This window comes from Diuraphis noxia, unplaced genomic scaffold (assembly GCF_037042655.1).
Source record: "Diuraphis noxia isolate RWA-SAM2 unplaced genomic scaffold, SU_Dnox_SAM2 contig0002, whole genome shotgun sequence".
Lineage (NCBI taxonomy): Eukaryota > Metazoa > Arthropoda > Insecta > Hemiptera > Aphididae > Diuraphis > Diuraphis noxia.
In genome coordinates this window covers 32,819,263-32,832,896 of record NW_028301712.1, presented here as the reverse complement: position 1 = coordinate 32,832,896, position 13,634 = coordinate 32,819,263, and the positions used below count along the sequence as shown (strand labels likewise).

General features: G+C 27.8%; 1 protein-coding gene across 1 annotated transcript in view; it reads right to left on the bottom strand.

Moving 5' to 3' along the window:
• The window catches only part of LOC107165282 (prolyl endopeptidase FAP-like), a 277,903-nt gene extending 274,535 nt beyond the window's left edge, over positions 1–3,368 (bottom strand). The window contains exon 1 of the mRNA XM_089219077.1: positions 2,744–3,368. The gene's annotated coding sequence lies outside the window, so the exon portion shown is untranslated. The remainder of the gene's footprint in view (positions 1–2,743) is intronic.
• Positions 3,369–13,634: the final 10,266 nt, after the last annotated feature.

The window sequence follows — 13,634 nt, the reverse complement described above, 5'->3', positions numbered from 1 at the left end:
AATTGTTTTGTTAAAAAAAAAATATATAGACTTTTAACTTCATACAGTTAAGAAACTTTAGGTGCTTATATAAAGACTTAATAATTTAAGTTTGTACATTTACTTCAATGCATTATATTAAATATGAATAAATAATATAATTTTTTTAAGTCATAATTACATTAATATTTAAATTGTTCGATAGTTGTATTAATTACATTTATTTAAATTGCTGTTATGAATTGTTTTTCTAATAAAATCCAAAATGTTTTTTTCATTTTCAAATATGATTAAAATTGACATCATACTCAACCGCCATTCAAAAATAATTATTGTTCTGTTAAAATGTATGTTAAAAGGTCAAAAATTACTAATTGCTTACGAACAGTAAAACATTCCCTCGATATTACCTATAATAGAGAATTGTTAAGTGTTATAATATTATTCACCGACATGTTTATTTTTAGAACAGCTGGTAACAAAACACAAATCAGCCATCATGTCTGCGCCCTAAATCAACAAATTTAGCAATAGTCACAACACTCACAACGTCCCCAAATGGACAAATCACCGTGAATTGATTATCGTACCGTAAAATACTAATAATGTATATTTCAAAACTTTTGAAAACACCCATAATTGTGTATTTGAAAATGACAGTACCTACGCTATTGAGAGCCAATACCAAATAACATAGTCTGATTATTAAAAAGATAAAACATCGAAATAATTTTAGTAAATTAATTTTAAATGTATTATTATATTATACAACAAATTTAATTTAAACTAAAACTTCTTTTCTTTAAAAATCAATTATTCATATTGAATAGAAAAAAAAACAATTGCTTATATTTGCTTGAAAAGAAAATTGTTATATATATTTTAGTAATAACAAATTATTATACATTGTTTATTATATATTATTAATCTACGTGGGCTTTCTCAATTGAAATGCTTTTGTTTGAAAAATCAAACATAAAACTTATCGTTCAAATAATTAGTAATGATAAACAATTGAGCTGTTTCTACATCTATACAAAAAAGGACTAGATTTTTTTTCCTTATAAAACCAAATGCGATCACTTTACTTCATGATACTCTATGTGATGTTACTAAATTAGTTTAAAGAAGCCTGTAAAAGCCTAAACAAATAAAAATATATATTCCAATGCGTTATTGTCAGTAGGTACTATTATATAATCATTCTATTGTATAACGAACATTAGAGATACAATACAATCAACTAAATAAGAGTTATTTATAGAACGAAATCTAAGAATTTTAATCGTAAAAGTTTAAAGTTCAACTTGATTAAATTTATAAAATAATAATAACGATATAAGTTCAAATAAGTACTAATTCATATTTTGAAAAGAACAACAATTCGTAGAGTTACAAAGTGATACAAATAAAACCTAAAATCAATTTCTTCTTCATTGAAACTATTAATTAATGTTTGTTGTTGATTATATTCCTACTTATCTACCTAATTATGTAAAAAGTGTCTAGTACAAATAAGAATGTATATAATTAATATAATGTATAATGACAAAATACATTCATTTAACATATGTTAATTCTAATATAGGCCTATAATTATATACTTTTACAAGAAAATAGACGTTTCATTTTTAACAAATCCAATTAGTTGATTCCTAAATCTTGTGGACAACCACAAAGGCACAGATTGTTCCACTTAGCTCTTATAATGATGGGCCACCATTATGTTCTCTTCCTCTCACTATATAGTGCTCCTTTGAGTACAATCCATAACAAACAAAAATCAATAAGTTACATAATATTGAAAAATATAAAAAAAATTTGTTTTTCAAAAAAAAAAAAACCACAAGTATTATATAATTACCACAAGTATTATATAATTACCACAAAAAGTATCCATCACGATCATTACACCGAAATTCAGTGCCAACATTTATTTATTCATGGCCCAATCGTTCTTATAGCAATTACACTGGCGTGTAAAGTGTTAAAAAATAAAAATTGTAAATTTTTCTCACGTCTTGTTCCATGTCCTGTTTTATGACTTAATCGAAAAACCATTGAAACGTCAAAAAAATAATTCTGGCGTCACGAAGCGACGGACAAATCTAAGCCGACATCTAATAACAACAATGATATTGTTCTGAAAACATTGTGTGTTTGCGAAGCCAGTAGATACGAGATAGCATCTTCTATCGTGGTTATCCACGTACTTATCAACCATGGGGACAACAGATCAGAAGGTACCCACTACACATGTACTAGTATAAACTTTATACTTCATTGTTCTCGTAGCCGTTTGTGTCTGCTTATGTACCGGTGTCATCCGTTAAGTTTTGAAAATGGCCACGTAGTACGTACCACTTCAAAGAAAAATCCCTTTCAAATACAGCGGCTATAATGAGTTGTAAATAAAGGAAGGCTTTTATATTAGGAACTATATAATTTTAAAAACTTAGTAATAATAATATTCTAACTTTCATTTTTTAAACTATTTTCTTTACGCCTGTATTAGGTATTATTGTTGAGATTTCCGCTTACCACTGGTAAAGAACCACCATGATAAGTATACGCAGTATAATAGTTGTTACTAAACTTATATTTTAATAACTTTATCAGCTGTTCTACCTTCCATTTTACATTATGTGGGTATCCACAGTGGGTACTGGGCAAGTATAATATTTTACATCACAAAAGCTTTACTTACGCAATCGTGTTGTAAGTTTATAAATATAATAATAATATCATAATTCATAATACTCACAGTGAATGTGACTGACTTTATTCTCGGTGGACATACTTAACCATAAGTAAGTACAGTTATGCTTAAATCACGTTGTGTCGTATACACTAAACTACACTTGCGGAAACCTGCTGTTATATTAGAGATGGGTGAAAGGAGGCGTGAAGTAAATCGGTAAAAACGTTTTTGAAAAAATAATGAAAATGTATTTGAATTATTTTTCCAACGAAACGAATACGTTAAGAGTTAAGACGTCGTCGCCGTCGTTTTTCTCGCGGAATCGATTCGACGATGCGGACACAAATAAAGTGATTTAAATTAAATGTTAACGGCTAAAAAATTGTCCACACACGTCGTACACGGAGATTGAGCTGCGGACGGTACAAATAACGTACAGGTCTTAGGACTTATAATAATATTTATATAGGTACCCAATAAAGTCCAGGTGCGCGAGCGATGATGACGGTAACCCACTGCGGTGGTAAGCTGATTTTAATGTATTAATAGCAATAGCATACAACGGTATGTAATATAGATGATTTGGCGACCGATTGTCGTAGTGCGATCTGGACGATTTGTCGTCTGTCGGCGAACATCAGCAACGATTCGGACCGGAAACGTGATGCAATGATGGCCAGCGACCGACGGGATCGGTGAAACGACATGCGACGACCGGCCGACGACGGTCGACAGACGGTAATAATAATAATAATGACGTGACTCGGCCGCGGGGCGAGAGGTTGCGCCACGTTTATTGTACGCTGCCGCCGTCGAAATTGCGCGCCACCGCCGCCGTGATGCTTCAAATGTACTCGGCGGCGTCGGTGGCGGCAACGACGAATACAACGATAATATTAATAATAATAATAATTATTATTATTATTGTCCGTAACGCACGAGCGGTGCGACATCCGTGACGGACTCACCCGCGGAGTCACTACAATATAGCATAATAATATATACCTAACAATATTATTATAAAGGGAGTGCGAGTGTTATAATATTATTATGTATGCGTAGACCACATATTATGGCGAAGGACTTATAAAGCGTGCACTGGAAGAGGTTGAGGTGTTTAGTACGAAGAGCTAGGTGAGGGGTAGTCATTTGATAGATGGAGTAGGTGGCACCAACGCTATGTGAATTATTATAGTCAGTGGTGGTGGTGGATTATGTCGGCGGGAATTTCGCGGCTGGAGTAGTTGGCTGTTCGTACAAAATATAATTATTATTATTGGAGGACGCATACCCGTTTATGGCTGCAAAGAAAAATATATTGAATAATAAAATTGATGTTTTCAACGTGACGTGCTGTTCAAAATAAAAGTGAATTATTGGATTAATAAAATAAAACTATAAAAATTCTGAACATTTTTTAAAATTTAATATAGGTATATTCTGTTTTTATTTGGTGCAATATATGAATATATTATACTAATTTGAGAGCAACATGTTTTATGAAACTTCAAAACATTAATTATACCCTAAAAAATCTCTAAAATATATTCCTAGAACGAAACAAATTCGAGAAACGGTAATAATATATATTATTTCGGGGGGAATTTTTTTCAGACTACCTACTCTGATTATAGCTTTAGTAGCACAATCGCTAATTTACTATTTTTTAAATTTACACGAATTACAATGTTTGAGATCACATAAACAGTTCTGATAGTAAAATAATAATCAAAAGTAAAATAAATCGTAAATTTACAATGATAACTAATTTATTACCAGTACATTTATACGTAGGTGGGTACAGGAAAATATGTGAACAGATTTCTCTTGATCCTCACTTGAATACGCTCGCTCGTGGTTAAATTTACACAATATTACGACGACATAAAAATATATCAACAATATTATAATATTTTAACATATAATCATAATATTATTATTACCCTGTCGTTGTGGTTTTTGTTGTAGTTGGTGTTTTATTACGTTTCTGAGTAGGTAATAATATTACCTATAATCTTATAATACCACGCATGCAGGGGTCGTCATCGTCGTTGTCGTCGTCGTCGCCAAGCAACTAGTAACGACAAGAGGTTTTGTTATAATCACCATTGCCATGTGATAAAATATAATAATAAATAATAATATAATGCAAATATTACTATAATTGACCACACCAGATAGTAGCGTACTCATAGGGGGGGGGGGGGGGGGGGTTGAACCTCCCCCATGACCTCACTAACCTATGTAGTCTTGTGTGTTCGTGCTTATATATAATATAACTCACAGGAGCAATTTTCTAAAAAAAAATTTTTTTAAAGGAAAAAATAAGCAAAATATATCTATTTTAAATTTATGTCAACGTGCAATATACAACAATTACAACGATTGCATGCATTATCTGTTAAGAACTGTAAGATTAGATAGGTATGTAAGATAAGTAAGATTAGATCTCTATCAAACATCAATGTTGATAATCTATCAAAATTTTTAAAAAAAAGGTGACAAAGTCCCAGTGATAATAAACAAAATGTTCAACCCCCCCCCCTCATTGAAAACTCCTTAGTACGCCTCTGACACCAAACGCAAAGACGTAAGCATACAACAGACCATGTTCAACGCGCAGACACCTATACCTATAATTGTATTATATACACAATAATATTTTATAATATTTTAACGTCATCGCTTATTTTGATATGCAAAAATATACCTATAGCACGACGCCATTTTGTTTATTGACTTCTTGCTGGCGGTAGTTTTACACGTATAACGTGAATAAGTATACTTAGCTTCCACGTGTTATAGTCTGCCGTAACTATTTGGCGAGGTCTGCGTCGGGCCATGTACGCCGTCCGAACGAAAATGACAATATAATTATTGTTAGACGATAAGAGGTGTGTATAAAATATAGTATAATATTATTATTTTGACGTCCGAGGTTCGAAAATTTTGTAAAATATACAAGTCATAGCCACGCAACTCTATAAGTGCTTTGTTGTTGTTTTTGTTGTTATTATATTGTTGTGGTTGTTATTATTATCATAATTATTATGATTACTTTTCATGTATATGATGTTATATAATATATAAGTTATTTTGTTTATGAAAGTGCAATCCAACATTCACATAATAATGGTGTTCCGAGAAAAAATTTTTACCCACTTCTCCGACAGCTTGCATAAAATAGTCGATTTGTATCGGTGTGGTTGTAAACTTCTCATTCATCATAAAAGTTGAGTTTTTAGTATTGCACAACATAAATTCCAAAATCATATCTTTTTTTTATTTATCAATTTTATTGTGTCAATACACCGAGTATTTTTACAATGTCATAAATTTACAATTTTGATTATGTGTTAACATAGTATTTACAATTTTTTACAATTTTTACTAATTTTTGGATAATTATATGTCCAGATCCGTGTCTGAATCTGAGGTGTCTTCTTTGGGTGAAAGTAGTATATCCTGCAGTTGTAGCCGTGGTTTTAATCTTAGGTTGACGAATGACGGATCTTCTGCCGATTTTATAGTGAAGTGCTCCGTCAGCTTTGTGAAGTTTTTCGTGAAAATTATAAAAAATCATATCTTGAATTATAGTATATTATCATCACGCATAATACTGTTCACATTTTATTCCAAAACCATTTTTTAAATGAAATAAATTAACTAAAAGAAAAAAAATGATGAGTAATATCATTAAATATTAACGTGGCGTATCACTAACACATTAATATATTAATTAAAAAATCTTCAGAGAACACTTAACCAGTTATCCTCTTAAGAATTTTACTAAAATCGATATTTTAACTGTTTTAATGTCTTCAAACATAAAGTATTTTTTTTATTTTTTTTTTTAGATGTCACATACTCATCTCAAATTTTAAATAAAATTCAAAAGCTTTTTTGCATGATCATAGCAATTAAAGATCCAGACCATAAAGTTTTGACTGTTTTTATCATAAAATTGGAGAAGTAATTCATAACATTCAGACATTCATAACAGTGTTTGATAAAATATTTCAATGACACGAAACAATACAAATATTAAATTAATAAACTGCAAAGATTAATTTATAAACCCTTATGGAAAAAAAGAATGTCAAAATAAAATATAAATACAATAAATATTATTAAATTTTCTTCCAAGACAAAAATTAAATATACGGACATATTATAAGATACTAAAATTTTACTATATTTTAAGGTCTTGAAATTTTATAAATGATAAAATCACAGTTATTTATATTATATATATATAAGTTTTTTATAAAAGATAATAAGCCCAAATATAAAGCTCCCAATCGAGTATTTCAATTTGGTTTAGTGTAGTTGGTGAACTCTCATTTCGGCTTTTTACCATATTCTATATTCTATCTATACATACATTCGAAATGTCAATAGTTTAAGAGTTCAATAGTACAAAGTTTATTTTCAAAAAAATCGTGTTAAGGATTTTCTGCGTTAAATGAAAAACCAAACATGAAAGAATAAAAGTCACCTTTTTTTGTTTTTATTAATTTAAATTTTCAAGATTAAATGAATCACAAAAACAAAACATTAGGTTTATGAAATAAACAACAAAATATAAAAAGTTTAAAAATATATTTTAGAACATCACAAAGTTTAAATTGAAAAAAAAATATATATTATAACATAAACTACACACAAAATATTTAAATAAATATAAGTATAAAATCTAAAAATCTAATATAATTAGTGTCGTTGTAACACAAAAACATATAATATTATATTCAACATTTTATTTATTAGATTATAATATAATGATAAATAATCTTAGTCTTTAATCATTTTTCAGGTTTAAATATTTCATAGCTCATTAAAAATAAACATAAAAAAAGGTTTCCAATTACTTATAATTTGGCGTTCGTGGTACGTAGATACATTATATCTACACCTGCATTTTGCTTGAAATATAAGTTATAATTTTTTTAACTAATCAGGTATAATGTGGTAACCATGAATAATATTGTAAGCCCGGAGTACACAAGCGTGTTTAACCGATTAATCAAATTAATTGACTTCGGAATAATGGTAATAAATTAATGTAAACGCCGATGGTGTGATTACCTAATAATAGTGAACTCGAATTTATATCAAAATGTATATTAAAAAAATCGTTTTTTGTAATAATTTGAGTTCTACTTGCTTTGTCATTCGGTAGTTTAATTTTAGCACACTATTATAAATCATATATATTATGGATAAATGTACATTTTACAAAAAATAATAGACATGATTTAAGTGTTCATAACACGGGTGGCACCAGTGTCAGTCTGACCCATTCAGCTGCTAGGTAATTTCTAAGATCCCTTAGATATTTTTAATGTTGAAGACCAATAGTCAATTGAAAAAATTTTATATTTAAATCACTTATACGTCGTGAATGAAAAATTTCAAATTCCCTTTGAACCAACGAAAAGTCTGGTTTATTCAAAACATTGTGTGTAGCATTCAAATAAACATGTACACATCGATTTAAAATAGAAATAGTATTTTAAGTTATACATAAGTACCTATGTCTATAATGTATAATTTATAATACATACATTTATTTTAGTTTATTATTATCACTTTAAATCGTTATAATCGTTGTAACCGAAAAGTTACACTATTAGTCACGCGCCTGGCCGATAGGCCATCGCCCATCGTTATACTTTCATTTTAAAACTAGTGCGCTTATTAACTGTACATTATACAGCATATTTATTTTATTTCTATCTACTATCATGGTTGAAATTAAAATTTTGGGTAAAACAACATTAATTTATGGTGGTGGCTTTATTTACGTGTGGTCTAAATTACTAGTCAATGACAAAACATATTTATGGAATGTCAATAATTACGTAGAAAAGAGTGCAGAGCGAGAATAATTACTGCCTTTAATATTTCTGAAAATAAAAATCAATTACCAGCGTTGGACAGGAAAAAATGGTTTCAGGTTTAAGGACATTCGGGAGAAATACCAAACTGGAATTTTGATTTGGGAAAATACCAGTAACCACTATCGCGACCTGCTCCTTGACTAACCCCACATTTCAATTATCGGAGTGTCACCAGCTTCTCTAGATATGAGCTTCTCTACATAAGAAAAATATTGAGAATTTTTTACTTTTTTCCCCAAAATATCAACTAGATTCACTTTCTGATCGAACGAGGTACTGAAGTCGAAAATCGAAGCACTTTTACTGCCCCAAAACGTAATGACAGACACAAAAAAACGCACATCACAGTAAAATCAATACATTCTTCGCTCCGTTCTGAATCCAAAATCATTTGTCGAGAATTTAAAAATAATTATATCAATTAAAAAGTTACTAATGTATGATCTAACCTGTTAAGAATTTATAAATAATTATATTTATCAAAAAATAACTGATGTATGGATAAAAAATAATTTATCACCATAATTTAAAAATTGTTATAACCCTAGTAAATAGGCTAAAAATATAATATACCTAATAAATAAAAAAATAAATTATGTACCTAATTTATCATTATACAAAAATAATATTTACACAATAAATTTCGTTTCTTTTTTTTTAAATGTTTCAACACATTAGGTGCAAATATGCTATTACAAGTACATATTATACAATTTCAATTTAATATTTACATTTATATTTAAGGTAATAATGATTTTAGTTCACAGTTATAAAATAAATTTCTTAATACATACTTATTTTTATCTGCATAGTTGATATAATGTTGATACACATAAAATATTATTTTTTTTTTATAAAGTAATACATTTCCCAAAAGTTTTAGTACCTACCTACTTAAGTATTTAACTCAGATCGCTATGAATTTACAACATTTTCTAAGTATGACTTTTTTATTCGTATTGTATTATTTTTTTCATTTTGTATTCATTTTATTACGAAAATATTAAAATGACAATTCCACGAAAATTTTTTATTACAAATATTGTTCACCGTCTGAAACGTCTTAATGGCATTTATTTATACATAGTAATATATATTTACAGATAAATTAGTGCTAATATTTAAATATTTAGTTATATAATGTTTAAAAAAAAATATGATCTTCTACCGCGTTGAAATATACATTATAATATTAATATTAATTAAATATGATTCTTATGGAATAACTCTATAATATGTATATTTAATCTTTATTTTAATTTTTCTGTTAAATTACATTTGGAGACACTATAAATTTCTGATCGGCCCTAACCATTTTAACTATAGAAAATAATAAAATATAAATACAATTTACAGTTTACACATAATAATTATTCTTGTAAAATTCTGATGATTTTTTAAAGTTTACCATCTATACTGCTATCCTCTACAATAAATTTTTTAATTTACAGTATTATATCTGTAAATACCATACGAAACTCAAACAAATTATAGCTTAAAATGTAAAAACGTTTGTACTCTTTAACTATCATACTTATGGTTGATTCTGAAATATAATATTATTATATGGTTTAGATTACATAGTTACTCCTAATAATGAATTGTGCTATATTTTCTTAAAAAATAAAAATTATTTTAACAAAGCGTGTTGTATAACCAGGCACTAGCCATCAGGTCAAATAACATAAGTTCGTGGGATACACAGCACCAGCTATCATATTAATCTGGTGTTATTATACCGAGTAAATTTGTATAATACTAAAAGGGTTGTGAAAAGACATTTATAATCAACCACTTTGTGCTTATTATAAAATATAAGCGTTCCCTAATTAATTGTATCAATTAAATATAATATGCTGTAATGCTGCATACAAAAACGTTCACACATTGGATCTTATCATATACCTACTACTATATTATCTTAAAATATTCTTATTTGATATATTATTTAGAATATCATCTTCAAGGTAAATGATTATACATGTTTATTTTACAGTAATTATTTTTAAATATTTTTTATTAATATTGCCTATTTTTAATAATTAATTGTTATACGATACTTGTATTATCTTCTTTAAATCTTATTTTTTTCCATTTTAAAAACTAAAAAAACAACAACAAAAAAGCGGGTAGGTGGATGTCGCTCTGCTATACATTATTAGGTGTTGGGGTGGACCTCTGACTAGGGTAGATTAGATTTGAATGCAATGACAGGTATCATTGTGTACGAAAAACGATTCTGAACGGAGATGGTTTGTCAGTTTAGGATAATATATTATATTTAAATATTGTCATTATATTCTATTTTGAAACAAATATTATATTATTCATTTAGGACGCATTTTGCATAGGCATGGTTAATACATTTTTCCAAAAACATCGCATGTAGTTATTATAATTCATAATACCTTATATTAGCATAGATATACATATCTTTGTTTGTTTGTTGGTTTGAGGGTAAATCGTTATCATTACGCGATTTCATAAAAATATAAAACTCAAACGCTCAAAACATTTTTCCTATAATGACGCTTCAAATTTTCTCTATAGCTATTTGAACAAAACTTATGGAAAACTTAGTGCTGAATTTTATAACCTTAGATATAAATACAAACAATGTTATCATAATTCATTATACCTTTTATTATCATAGATGTACAATATACATATACCTGGTTTGAGGATAAATCGTTATCGTTATCGTTATCATTATACGTGATTTCATAAAAATTTAAAACTCAAACGCTCAAAACATTTTTCCTATAATGATGCTTCGAGTTTTCTTTATAGCTACTTGAAGGAAAACTTATGGAAAACATAGTGTTGTATTTTTAATTCTTAGTTATAAATAAAAAAAATTTAATGATTTTTGAACTTCAAAATTACTTGCAAATTTTAGCGTTTTCGACAGATTTCGTAAAAGTTTGAACTATAAACGCTTATAAAAAAAAATTGTGACTTACGATTTTTAATTTTTTTTAGCTACAATAAGAACAACTCATAAGGAACCTTGTATTTTCAAGTTTTTTCGGTCAAGTATTTACAGTGATTAGTTTTTGAATGACAACCATATAAAAAAATCGATTTGGTCGAAAACTGGTTTTGCGTACAAATTCCCATTTTTCTGTCATTTTTTTTTGTTTTTCTCAATTTTTTTGAAAACTGTTGAAAAATGTTAACTTTTTACCTTTATAATGCACCAAGGATATTCACTTTTACATCAGAAACTACCCCCAAAGTTTGAAATTGAAGCATTATTTCGACTAGTTATGCTGTACACAGACACAAAAAAAAACACACACATCATTGTAAAATCAATACATTCATCACTTCGTTCAGAATCTAAAATACAGTAAATGCGTGAATATTACAATACATACAAATATGTATATGAAAGCGATTCAGTGATTCAAGTGAAATACCAACGATAGTCCCCACAGTCACAGTGTCAACTTTACAAATTCTAAATTTCACTAAAATTCAATTTTTTGTTGGTTAAATTAATTTGGAACGTAGGTAATAAGTTTTTTTTAAATACGATTTTTGAGAATCTTCTGATATGAGTATATTTCTCACGAACTACTTAAAAAACTATATAATGTAGTATATCAATATTATCAATATATTAAAAATGTGTTGATTTTAATGCTAATTATTATTATGAATACCATCTCACCTCTATATTTCTCTATATTTTTTAAGTGATTCATATATTATTAGTATTATTATTTTCAATTGAATTTTAATTCAATCATTGTTGTCGTTTTATAAAATATATGTTGTGATTTTTTTGAATCATAATGTATATGAATTTATGTAAACTTTTACTCGTAAAATATTTATTAAGTATAAATAAAATAAACATATGTTTTTAATTTATTAAATGTATTAGGTATTGAATAATTTATTATTAATTAAATAATTTCCTATATACTATCACTAACTTGTTTCTATCCACCCAATTTTATGATAAATATCTAAATAATATACTTGATGGTTTCATCAAAACAAATTTTGAAAAAAATTCACGTTAAAGTTCATTAGGTATAAACTTAATTTACTTATATATAATATCTAAAATAGGTACAACTTATTCCACTCACAGTTAAGTAAATTACGAAGGTATATAAATTTAATTCTTGTCATGTCTCTTATAATTTTATAAACACTGGTATTTAATGATCATTGATCAGAAACCTAATGGTTTAACCACTAAAAATGCAACACTAAATTAAGAATTTAAGTGTATGGGCACAACTGTAGTGGACTTAAAGCATACGATTGGTAATATTAATCATAAATTGTTTGTTCAAGCAGAAATATTATGTACTTAGTACAAACAACTCTCGTCTGATTGCATTGTTAAAAATAAAAAATGAAAGAAAAAATTAGATTTCAGTGCATACAAAAAAAAAATTCCCAAAAATAAATACAATGAACAGTTGTTATATACTGTACTGCATAAGGAAAGTGATAAATTAGCAAAACAAAAACCCGGCTACTAGTTAACTGTATACATTATTTAAACAAACAGAAATGACAGACTCATTTTAATGCTAGGAAATTTTCATTCTGATTTAATTACCACTATTTAAATCTGTAGCAGGTATCTATTTTGTTTTCCACGGTTTCTGGACAGATTTTTTAACAACAATTAATCGATATTTTGAATTTGTCAGCGTGAAAACAAGTCTAACGTTCAACGTTCTATACGTGAATACGTAATTATTACAATTTAAAAACGATTAACGTATTTTATTACAAGTGAAAAACTATAGACAATTTATATTGGTACGACCGGCTAGTGTAGTATTATTATTGGAAACGATTTCGACATACGGTCAAATAAATAATTAAGTGAAGACACGAGTGTTTCAACAACATCGCGTGATCAGCACAAACAAATCTCACGCAAAGTTAGAGTATCAGCTTTGTTGAACAGTAGTCACTTCGAGTCAATCTAAATTCTAAATACATCTCAGAATCGAAAACAATATTAGTATGACGCCTGATGAATGATTTGATAATTAATACAATAGTTAAGATCACGC